This window comes from Cydia fagiglandana, chromosome 9 (assembly GCF_963556715.1).
Source record: "Cydia fagiglandana chromosome 9, ilCydFagi1.1, whole genome shotgun sequence".
Lineage (NCBI taxonomy): Eukaryota > Metazoa > Arthropoda > Insecta > Lepidoptera > Tortricidae > Cydia > Cydia fagiglandana.
In genome coordinates, this window is record NC_085940.1 from 6,702,939 (window position 1) to 6,716,050 (window position 13,112).

At 45.8% G+C, this 13,112-nt stretch overlaps 1 protein-coding gene across 2 annotated transcripts in view; it reads right to left on the reverse strand.

The window, feature by feature from the left end:
* LOC134667177 (galactokinase-like) overlaps nt 1–12,592 on the reverse strand; it is a 62,514-nt gene extending 49,922 nt beyond the window's left edge. For both annotated transcript variants that reach the window (XM_063524496.1, XM_063524495.1), the window contains exon 1: nt 12,499–12,592. The gene's annotated coding sequence lies outside the window, so the exon portion shown is untranslated. The remainder of the gene's footprint in view (nt 1–12,498) is intronic.
* Nucleotides 12,593–13,112: the final 520 nt, after the last annotated feature.

Sequence of the window (13,112 nt, forward strand, 5' to 3'; positions counted from 1 at the left end):
GGCGCCGAAGGCGCCCGGCTTTGGTAGGCGTTCAGCGTGGCACGTACGTCGGTCTACTCCCGACTCTTTTAGTATGAGGGCGCCGAAGGCGCCCTTCTTTGGAAAGCGAACAGCGCGCCACGTACGTCGGGCTACGCCCGACGGTTTGGGTATGAGGGCGCCGAAGGCGCCCGGCTATGGGACGCATACAGCGCGCCACGTACGTCGGGCTACGACCGCCTCTTTGAGTATGAGGGCGCCGAAGGCGCCCGGCTTTGGAACACGTACAGCGAGCCACGTACGTCGGATTACGCCCGACGCTTTGAGTATGAGGGCGCCGAAGGCGCCCGGCTTTGGTAGGCGTACAGCGTGGCACGTACGTCGGTCTACATCCGACTCTTTTAGTATGAGGGCGCCGAAGGTGCCCGGCTTTGGAAAGCGTACAGCGCGCCACGTACGACGGGCTACGCCCGACGCTTTGGGTATGAGGGCGCCGAAGGCGCCTGGCTTTGGGACACGTACAGCGACCCACGTATATCGGATTACGCCCGACGCTTTGGGTATGAGGGCGCCGAAGGCCCCCGGCTTTGGTAGGCGTACAGCGTGGCACGTACGTCGGTCTACGTCCGACTCTTTTAGTATGAGGGCGCCGAAGGCGCCCGGCTTTGGAACGCGTACAGCGAGCCACGTACGTCGGATTACGCCCGACGCTTTGAGTATGAGGGCGCCGAAGGCGCCTGGCTTTGGTAGGCGTACAGCGTGGCACGTACGTCGGTCTACGTCCGACTCTTTTAGTATGAGGGCGCCGAAGGCGCCCGGCTTTGGAACGCGTACAGCGAGCCACGTACGTCGGATTACGCCCGACGCTTTGAGTATGAGGGCGCCGAAGGCCCCCGGCTTTGGTAGGCGTACAGCGTGGCACGTACGTCGGTCTACATCCGACTCTTTTAGTTTCGCCCGGCTTTGGAAAGCGTACAGCGCGCCACGTACGTCGCGCTACGCCCGACGCCTTGGGTATGAGGGCGCCGAAGGCGCCTGGCTTTGGGACGCGTACAGCGCGCCACGTACGTCGGGCTACGACCGCCGCTTTGAGTATGAGGGCGCCGAGAAGGCGCCCGGCTTTGGAACTCGTACAGCGAGCCACGTACGTCGGATTACGCCCGACGCTTTGAGTATGAGGGCGCCGAAGGCGGCCGGCTTTGGTAGGCGTACAGCGTGGCACGTACGTCGGTCTACGCCCGACTCTTTTAGTATGAGGGCGCCGAAGGCGCTCGGCTTTGGAAAGCGTACAGCGCGCCACGTACGTCGGGCTACGATCGCCGCTTTGAGTATAAGGGCGCCGAAGGCGCCCGGCTTTGTTCAGCGTACAGCGTGACACGTACGTCGGGCTACGCCTGACACTTTTAGTATGAGAAAGTCGTAGTCGCTTGGCTTTGGTCCGCTTCCAGCGCGCCACATACATCGGGCCACGCCCGACTCATTTAGTATGAGGGCAAGTAAGGCGCCCGTCTTTGGAACTGGTACAGCGCGCCACGTGCGTCGAGTTACGCCCGATGATTTGAGTATGAGGGCGCCGACGACGCCCGGATTTGGTAAGCGTACAGCGTGGCACGTACGTCGGTCTACGCCCGACTCTTTTAGAATGAGGGCGCCGAAGGCGCCCGGCTATGGAACGCGTACAGTGCGCCACGTACGTCAGGCTACGCCCGCCGCTTTGAGTATGAGTGCATCGGGCTACGCCCGACTCTTTTAGTATGAGGGCTCCGAAGGCTCCCAGCTTTGAAACTGGTACAGCGCGCCACGTGCGTCGGGTCACGCCCGATGCTTTGAGTATGAGGGCGCCGAAGGCGCCCGGATTAGGTAAGCGTATAGCGTGGCTGGTACGTCGGTCTACGCCCGACTCTTTGAGTATGAGTGCATCGGGCTATGCCCGACTCTCTTAGTATGAAGGCGCCTAAGGCGCCCGGCTTTGGAACTGGTACAGCGCGCCACGTGCGTCGGGTTACGCCCGATGCTTCGAGTATGAGGGCGCTGAAGGCGTAACGGCGGACGTAAGTACTCTTATGATGTATCGTACGTCTAAATCGGTTAAGGCATTCAGAAGTTAAGGCGGAATAAAGAAACTCACATAAATAAATATATACCTACATACACTCGTCTTTCTTTTGGGCAGTCGTGAAGTGTAAAAATACGGCACTGTGCAATTAGGGGCAATTAATTTGTTTAATTTTGTTGTATTATTAAATCAACATAATTATTCAATTAAATTTGTTGATACCCGGTCTTCTAAACATAGAGTTAATTTGGCAAAATCCTTCCTCGGTGGCTTATTCGTGTCACTACGTATTAAATTCAGCGCCATCTGTTAGTTTTCCAGGGTACTCAATAGTGGTAGCACATATTTGAAAAAAGTTTGCCCCTCCTTCCTAAGTTGCGCCATAAGATTTAGGGGCAAACTTAAATCAAGCGGGTGTTGTGGCTACCCCCCCTTTTAGGGTTGAATTTTTTATAGCCTATAACCTGGCCGGAGATTTTCTCGACAGATTAGTAAAGTTTGCATCAGAATCCGTTCAGCCGTTTTCACGTGATGCGCGTTCAAATAAACAGACAAACAGATAAACAGATAAACAGATAAACAGACAAACAGACAAAAATTCTAAAAACTGTTGGAACGTGTTCTGTTATCGATTCTAAGTATCCCCAGCCAAGTTTTTTTCAAATATCTTCCATGTACAGACTTTCGACCCTCTACAGCTTTATTATATGTATAGATAGATAGATAGATAGATGGTAATACTCGCGCCTGAACAAAAACAGCAAACGGGCAAATATTCTGCTAGTCTAGCAAAGATAGTGACCATAAATACCTTAATCGCTTCTCTACACGATGGGCCAACGCCGGCCACTCCAAGGGACGCATTTATGCATTAGAGGGAGCAAGTGATATTGCTATCTCCTTCTACCGCATGGCTGCGTCCCTTGGAGTGTAGAGGAGCCATAATACTTTGCCGGTTTGTCCCCAGCTCGTAGAAGACTTTTTGGAACTTATGTTCGAAATATCAGTTGAATAATTGGCTCTGTAATGCTATCTAAAAAGTCTAATGTATCATTCATAGCTGTTGGAATTCCTTGTACGTATACCTAAATAAATAAATATATATTTACTAATTGCTTTTCGGTGAAGGAAAACATCGTGAGGAAACCGGGCTAATCCCAATAAGGCCTAGTTTCCCATCTGGGTTGGAAGGTCAGATGGCAGTCGCTTTCGTAAAAACTAGTGCCTACGCCAATTCTCATTGTCAATAGTGCCTGGGCTCCCGTGAGCCGTGGCAAAATGCCGGGATAACCCGAGGAAGAAAGAGAGAAATCTATACATATAATAAAGCTGTAGAGGGTCGAAAGTCTGTACATGGAAGATATTTGAAAAAAACTTGGCTGGGGATACTTAGAATCGATAACAGAACACGTTCCAACAGTTTTTAGAATTTTTGTCTGTTTGTCTGTTTATCTGTTTATCTGTTTATCTGTTTGTCTGTTTATTTGAACGCGCATCACGTGAAAACGGCTGAACGGATTCTGATGCAAACTTTACTAATCTGTCGAGAAAATCTCCGGCCAGGTTATAGGCTATAAAAAATTCAACCCTAAAAGGGGGGGTAGCCACAACACCCGCTTGATTTAAGTTTGCCCCTAAATCTTATGGCGCAACTTAGGAAGGAGGGGCAAACTTTTTTCAAATATGTGCTACCACTATTGAGTACCCTGGAAAACTAACAGATGGCGCTGAATTTAATACGTAGTGACACGAATAAGCCACCGAGGAAGGATTTTGCCAAATTAACTCTATGTTTAGAAGACCGGGTATCAACAAATTTAATTGAATAATTATGTTGATTTAATAATACAACAAAATTAAACAAATTAATTGCCCCTAATTGCACAGTGCCGTATTTTTACACTTCACGACTGCCCAAAAGAAAGACGAGTGTATGTAGGTATATATTTATTTATGTGAGTTTCTTTATTCCGCCTTAACTTCTGAATGCCTTAACCGATTTAGACGTACGATACATCATAAGAGTACTTACGTCCGCCGTTACGCCTTCAGCGCCCTCATACTCGAAGCATCGGGCGTAACCCGACGCACGTGGCGCGCTGTACCAGTTCCAAAGCCGGGCGCCTTAGGCGCCTTCATACTAAGAGAGTCGGGCATAGCCCGATGCACTCATACTCAAAGAGTCGGGCGTAGACCGACGTACCAGCCACGCTATACGCTTACCTAATCCGGGCGCCTTCGGCGCCCTCATACTCAAAGCATCGGGCGTGACCCGACGCACGTGGCGCGCTGTACCAGTTTCAAAGCTGGGAGCCTTCGGAGCCCTCATACTAAAAGAGTCGGGCGTAGCCCGATGCACTCATACTCAAAGCGGCGGGCGTAGCCTGACGTACGTGGCGCACTGTACGCGTTCCATAGCCGGGCGCCTTCGGCGCCCTCATTCTAAAAGAGTCGGGCGTAGACCGACGTACGTGCCACGCTGTACGCTTACCAAATCCGGGCGTCGTCGGCGCCCTCATACTCAAATCATCGGGCGTAACTCGACGCACGTGGCGCGCTGTACCAGTTCCAAAGACGGGCGCCTTACTTGCCCTCATACTAAATGAGTCGGGCGTGGCCCGATGTATGTGGCGCGCTGGAAGCGGACCAAAGCCAAGCGACTACGACTTTCTCATACTAAAAGTGTCAGGCGTAGCCCGACGTACGTGTCACGCTGTACGCTGAACAAAGCCGGGCGCCTTCGGCGCCCTTATACTCAAAGCGGCGATCGTAGCCCGACGTACGTGGCGCGCTGTACGCTTTCCAAAGCCGAGCGCCTTCGGCGCCCTCATACTAAAAGAGTCGGGCGTAGACCGACGTACGTGCCACGCTGTACGCCTACCAAAGCCGGCCGCCTTCGGCGCCCTCATACTCAAAGCGTCGGGCGTAATCCGACGTACGTGGCTCGCTGTACGAGTTCCAAAGCCGGGCGCCTTCTCGGCGCCCTCATACTCAAAGCGGCGGTCGTAGCCCGACGTACGTGGCGCGCTGTACGCGTCCCAAAGCCAGGCGCCTTCGGCGCCCTCATACCCAAGGCGTCGGGCGTAGCGCGACGTACGTGGCGCGCTGTACGCTTTCCAAAGCCGGGCGAAACTAAAAGAGTCGGATGTAGACCGACGTACGTGCCACGCTGTACGCCTACCAAAGCCGGGGGCCTTCGGCGCCCTCATACTCAAAGCGTCGGGCGTAATCCGACGTACGTGGCTCGCTGTACGCGTTCCAAAGCCGGGCGCCTTCGGCGCCCTCATACTAAAAGAGTCGGACGTAGACCGACGTACGTGCCACGCTGTACGCCTACCAAAGCCAGGCGCCTTCGGCGCCCTCATACTCAAAGCGTCGGGCGTAATCCGACGTACGTGGCTCGCTGTACGCGTTCCAAAGCCGGGCGCCTTCGGCGCCCTCATACTAAAAGAGTCGGACGTAGACCGACGTACGTGCCACGCTGTACGCCTACCAAAGCCGGGGGCCTTCGGCGCCCTCATACCCAAAGCGTCGGGCGTAATCCGATATACGTGGGTCGCTGTACGTGTCCCAAAGCCAGGCGCCTTCGGCGCCCTCATACCCAAAGCGTCGGGCGTAGCCCGTCGTACGTGGCGCGCTGTACGCTTTCCAAAGCCGGGCACCTTCGGCGCCCTCATACTAAAAGAGTCGGATGTAGACCGACGTACGTGCCACGCTGTACGCCTACCAAAGCCGGGCGCCTTCGGCGCCCTCATACTCAAAGCGTCGGGCGTAATCCGACGTACGTGGCTCGCTGTACGTGTTCCAAAGCCGGGCGCCTTCGGCGCCCTCATACTCAAAGAGGCGGTCGTAGCCCGACGTACGTGGCGCGCTGTATGCGTCCCATAGCCGGGCGCCTTCGGCGCCCTCATACCCAAACCGTCGGGCGTAGCCCGACGTACGTGGCGCGCTGTTCGCTTTCCAAAGAAGGGCGCCTTCGGCGCCCTCATACTAAAAGAGTCGGGAGTAGACCGACGTACGTGCCACGCTGAACGCCTACCAAAGCCGGGCGCCTTCGGCGCCCTCATACTCAAAGCGTCGGGCGTAATCCGACGTACGTGGCTCGCTGTACGCGTTCCAAAGCCGGGCGCCTTTGGCGCCCTCATATTCTAAAAGAGTCGGGTATAGACCGACGTACGGTACGTGCCACGCTGTACGCAGTGTACGCCTACCAAAGCCGCTTACTGACACAGACTGAATTCCACGCGGGCGGAGCCGCGGGCACAGCTAGTACTAAATATGTACTTTGCTACGCCTGTAGGGCTTAAAAACTTAATTAAAACGCACTAGTAACAGAGGTGCGAAACTCCTGACTTCGGTCAAACTCGGCTCCGCTCCGCTCAGCATTGCTCCGAGCAATTATTAGGGTTGGCACCACTTGAGTTCCTTTTGCGTGCACGACCACAGATAAGATGATCACATGAATTTTGACAACCCTAAATGACCGAAAGGGATAGTGCCATATATTAGGAAGGGATAGCATGATTCGACCCTGAACCGCTGTCAAACTTCGGTTTTGTAGGAAGTTTCCTTTCTGTACGTTAGTACTGTTATTTATTCTGTGCTAGTAACGAAGATAGCTACTTACATTGCTTAATGACTTCCATTAGGTTAGGTAAGGAACCTTTTAAGTGATTAACTGTTACTCATTAAAACAGCTAAGGGCCTTATGATTTACCAATATTTTTAGTTAGTACCTACGGGCTTGTGTGAGACACATATTTCTTGTATAGCTTATCAAGTTATCCGTTAAGTATTATATATTATAAACGCTCAATTCAAATATGTATTATATACTTCATTTAGTTGAGTGTGCTCAAAGCATAAAAAGGTCAACCACGGCGTTGCATAAACAAGAGATTTCCTTTGGCAGAATTAGTCCTTAGGACCCAAGGATGGATTTAAGAAGTGGAGCCACCGAGATTTTTGATGTAAATTTTTAGGGACGGGGGGGGGGGGGGGCTCTCAACTTGATCTTGATATCTGTATCATTTAAGCTACTAGGCCAAGATTGGTATCGTTTTCGTATAAATCGGGGGTGCCGAATTAATTTCTGATATCATTATCATTAGCTTTTATTTAAAAAAAGTTATTAATGTAATTTTACTCATTGGGTGACGCACTTTCGATATCAGTTGGAAGTTTTCTGATATCTGTTACATTTACGGAATTATGGCCTGGCCGCACTTAACGATTACACCCTGTATAAGTACCTTATAGCAATATACATAATAAATATATCTCAGCGCTACTCAAACGATACCGACGAAATACTTATAGGTAGCTGATAATGGTCAAAGTTTTATGAAATATTCTTTATTTAACGTAAATAATACAAACTTATTACTCAAGTAAGTATCTTATAAAATAAAACAATTAAAACTTCTTAAATCCATCCTTGGGTCCTAAAACGAAACCTAACAAAAAAAAACCGTAAAACCTACATTCAAAGTCTAGGCCCCTCGGCAAGGTGCCCATTCCCAAAGTTTTGTGTGTACGTGGGTAGAATACCTAAGTTATTATTGTATACTTATACTTTAAAACCTGGGTAGACCGCTATATATGTAGCACATTATTTACTCTATAACTTTGGCACTAACAACAGTAACAACACTCTGTCAACACAGCAGTAAATATCAGGAACTCGCATAAACAAATTAACATTCGCACGAAGCGCTTTGCTTCTACTTTCCTTATGCGCACTGCCAAGGAATGGAATTCCTTGCCGGCGTCTATATTTCCGTGTTCTTATAACCCGGCAACCTTCAAATCAAGAGTGAACAGGCACCTTCTGGGCGAGCTCGCTCCATCGTAGGCCACGTCTACGCCTCGGCTAGTCTGTGGCCATGAGTAAGCCCATTCATAATAAAAAAAATAAAAAAAAAAACATGGTATAGTCAGCCAAGAAAGTGGTCTACCACTTTTCGACTCTATCATCTGATTGATAGACGGCTCGATTAGGGAAATGAATTAGACACTCACTAGATATGAAATAGTAAAGATATGTGACGTTCCACTGCAAAAGGTACCTTATGTGACGTTCCACGGAAAAAGGTACCTAATGGCGACCGGCGCTTACGTCGCATAGCGCCACAATAATATTAGAGCGGCGTTAATAATAGCCTAAGCGCCAACCACCATAAGGTACCTTTACGAGTGGGACGTCACATATCTTTACTATATCGTATCTAGTTAATCTCTAATTCATTTCCCGAATCGCGCCGAGAGTCGAAAAGTGGTAGACCACTTTCTTATGGCTGATGTCTCGTTGAACGCTGTGAATATTATAACATGGGTGCCGATTTTTGAGTTTCGACCACTCGATTTCGTGTATTTCGTTTATTAATATCTCCACTACTATAGTTCGTTTTTTTATTATTAGAAATAAGGTAAATAATCTTGATGTGTCTTTTAATTGAAAAACACATTTTAAAAATAAGTTATGGCAAATATGTAACAATTATAAATCTAATACGATAATTTATATTCTTCTGCTTTCATAAGTAATAGTTTTTGATTTTTAAAAGCGTTTTTCAAATAAAAAACGTGTCAAGATTCGCTCACCTTCTTGCAAGTTCTTTCTAATGCAAAAAAAAATAACTATAGGTATTTACTCGTAAATTCTACTAAGGTTTACTCGGGTAATTCCGAATGTCAAAAACTGTCGGATAGTTCCAAAAAGAGACTTTTATTATGATGGAATTTAGGGTGATTTTCATCTGAATTTCGGAATTATCCGACATTCGGTATTACCCGAATACACCTTAATAGAATTGAAATCGAGTGATCAATACCACAGATTCCAAATTTTTATCGCTCGCTCGTATCTCAGAAGTAAGCATTTCGCCGTTTTTCATCGATTTTCGAGTGACGAAATCGAGCGATCGAAATTCAAAAATCGGCCCCATGGTCGTAGCTTGTAACATAAATTTTAGGTTAAGTATTTCAACTTCTAAAGTTTCCTCGATAGATAATCGAGTTGACAACAAATCACATCCCGCCTTAAGTCTGCCTGTCGATTTAGTGACTTGTGAATTTTAAAAACCCCGTTAATGTTAAAACAACGCCATCTGGTGACTTAAAACTTATGTTATAATTTTTAAGAAAAAAAAAACCGACTTCTATGGGGGCCGGTGAAAGATTATTGTAGATGGTATACTATGTAGAAAAGGAGGTAAAACCACTCACTTTTCTACTAGCATTTCGCTTCTGTAAGGGTCGTAGTTCTAGCCTAACCTAACCCACTTCTCTGATAGCAGTTCGGTTCTGTGAGGATCGCAGTTCAAACCTAACCTAACCCACTTAACGGCGCATGCGGTGCGGTGTACGGGGGTTTAAGCGGGAGGGGCTAGTAAGATTGGCATCATCATACTTATATACTTACACATTTTATGGTAGGTAATCATAGTGATTTATTTAGTTAAGGTATCATAGTGGTTTTCCGGGTCAAGGTCCGGGTCCGAGTCCGGGTCTGAGTCCGGGTCCGAGTCCGGGTCCGAGTCCGGGTCCGAGCCCGGGTCCGAGTCCAGGTCCGGGTCCGGGTCCGAACCGGATCCGGGTATGAGTCCGGTTCTGGGTCCGAGTCCGGGTCCCAGTCCAAGTCAAAATCGAAATTCGTAATCACCAAATGTGTACTATGCGTTGTTGAAGAGTTCTATTCTGGTCATCATCAGCAGTTCCATTTCATCAAATGCGACAGTCTTTAATGTAAATGCTTGATTTTCTGATGTAAATACAAAAATCTCTATGCGTATGCCTTTAATATTTGAGGAGTTCCCTCGATTCCTTATGGATTCCATCATCAGAACTCGAGCTTGACAAAAATGTGCATTAAAAACTTAACTTGCTTAACAAACATAACGAAGAGGAAAAATCGCGAAACATGAACTATGCGTCGTTGAAGAGTTCTGTTCTGATCATCATCAGCAGTTCCACTTCATCAAATGCGACAGTTTTTAATAAAAATGCTTGATTTTTTGATGTAATTACAAAAATCTCTATACGCATGCCTTTAAGATTTGAGGAGATCTCTTGATTCCTCATGGATCCCATCATCAGAACTCGAGCTTGACAAAAATGTAGCTTAAAAACTGAACTTGCTTAACAAACATAACGAAGAGGACAAATCGCCAACCGTGAACTATGCGTCGTTGAGGAGTTCCGTTCTGATCATCATCAGCAGTTCCACTTCATCAAATGTCACTTTTTTGGATGTATATGCTTGATTTGATGATAAAAACCCAAAAATCACTATATGTATGCCTTTAAGATTTGAGGAGTTCCCTCGATTCCTCATGGAACCCATCATCAGAACTGGGTTTTGACAGAAACGGGACCAATCTGTATGCATATACATTCAATCAAAAAAAGAATTTTCAAAATCGGTCCAGTAATGACGGAGATATGGAGTAACAAACATAAAAAATAAAAAAAATAATAAAAAAAAACATACAACCGAATTGATAACCTCCTCCTTTGGGATTTGGAAGTCGGTTAAAAATAGCACTTCTGGCGTAACAAAAATTATTTACAAAAAATACCGTTCCGTTTTGGAGATAAATAGTAACATTCACTTTTCTGCATAAAAGAATAAACAAACCACATAAGTACGTCGTAGTCGTCGAGCGTAAAACAACGTTATCTTGCTATAGTAATATAGCAAAAAAAGAAACAATAAAAAGGCCGTAAAAGGGGTTATCTCCGCTTTGTTTACGAATAAGGTATGTCGTATTCCATATTACGTAACACGACTGATATGTGATAACGAGATGGCAACATTTCGAGTGAACTAAACACTAGCTTATTTAACAGCCAAACCAAAACAAATTAAGATTTGGTTGTCACCAAAACTCACAAATTACTACCTACTACAAGTTCAGCCATAGTGAACCGTATTAGTACCTAAACAAGGTTGATTTCGTCGGGTGACAAGCAAAAGTCACTAAGCACTATCAAAAAATCAAAGTAACAATGCACTTTATTACACTTGTAACACGGTTTATTGTTCAATAATTTCAATGATGTTAGTTAGTGACTTTTGCTTGTCACCCAACGATTTATGTAAGGTATTAATTACTAGTGAGTTTTGATTGTCACCTGACGATTTGTACCGATTATACACGAACGATTTGTGACGATACTTTTAATAACTAGAATACTTAATACATCATTATAAATTTTAGCAGTACCTAGTCATTATCTGCGGTTGTTGGCAACAATTGGTTATATTTTCTTTGGATGGTTAAATGAACTAGTGAACTGCGGGCTGTAAGTATTTATATAATTTATAATTAATAATTCACTATAAGCTGATAACTTCGATTAATGTACTCATTATAATATTTAAATTGTTTATTTGATTATGAACCTCAAAGCAGGTAGTCAAATAAAAAAACGGGGCAAGTGCGAGTCGGACTCGCACACGAAGGGTTCCGTACCATAATGAAAAAAAAACGGTCACCCATCCAAGTACTGACCATGCCCGACGTTGCTTAACTTTGGTCAAAAATCACGTTTGTTGTATGGGAGCCCCATTTAAATCTTTATTTTATTCTGTTTTTAGTATTTGTTGTTATAGCAGCAACAGAAATATATAAAATCGTATATTGGTAAAGGGTAAAACGGGACCCTATTACTAAGGCTCTGCTGTCCGTCCGTCCGTCCGTCCGTCCGTCTGTCTGTCACCAGGCTGTATCTCACGAACCGTGATAGCTAGACAGTTGACATTTTCACAGATGATGTATTTCTGTTGCCGCTATAACAACAAATACTAAAAACAGAATAAAATAAAGATTTAAGTGAGGCTCCCATACAACAAACGTGATTTTTGACCGAAGTTAAGCAACGTCGGGCGGGGTCAGTACTTGGATGGGTGACCGTTTTTTTGCCTTTTTTTTGCATTATGGTACGGAACCCTTCGTGCGCGAGTCTGACTCGCACTTGCCCGGTTTTTGTCTGTTTCAGGTTGTTATAAACATAATTATCGATTGCTTAGTAATTTCTTATTCGTGTGGCATGTGACCCAGGCTGGTACCTAGGTATATTTTCCATTTTGATACATTGAAATATGTGTGATTTTTTTTCATTATGTTAAAAAGTAATAAGTTATTCCGTGTATAACATTAATATATTACTGTAGTTCAAAGTTCGAAACTCTGATAAAGTAATTTCGTAATGGGATAACTTTTGAAGAACACTTAAGTACAAGCTGATGGAACCACTTAGCATACCTACCTTCCATAGTAATTGGAAAGTAATTAAACCACAGTTTCAACATGCTACATTATATATTACGAAACCGGAATAATAATCCTTAACAATCAAAGGTATGTAGGTACTACAACCATATCCACTTTCTTTATTCATTAATTTTCCTCGTCTGCTAATCGTTCGAAAATAAACTTTATTGACTGTGACATACGAACCGTTATTGACCGTCGTAATCCAGAGGCGTTTTAACACTGTTGACCACCACAATACTTGCACTGCTCACGGTCAAACAAGCGAGACTGAGGCATTGGTTCGGTCATATTAATTAATGAATTTATCGTTTAAGGGGATTTATAGAGCTTGAGTGATAAAAGACAATAAACTTGTATTCAATAATTCATTGTTTTGTTCGGTGATACAATATTTATGTAGAACGTAAAATCGTTGTTATTGTATTTTTTATACGGTGAACCAGCGGTGAAATGCGTAGGTAATAAAATGAAATGTTGTTGGCATTGTCGTCATCCCAAGAACTTAGGTACTTTATTTGCCAAGAATCCACGTGGAACGGTTGACATGGAAACGCGCGCTAAACGGAATATGTAATATGAGATGAGGCACAGAATAAATAATAGTACTAGGTAAGTACAGAAGACTCACTCTCTAACAAAACGCGTCTGTTACGATCGGCACAGATATGACCGCTAGGTGGCGACAGCGCCACGCGCGGCTTATGGCAAACCTCAAAATTGGGGCTGAACGGATGCACTTTTAGCTACCTGTAGCAAAGCGACGAAATCGCGGAGTGAGACACGCCTGGATGAGGTCA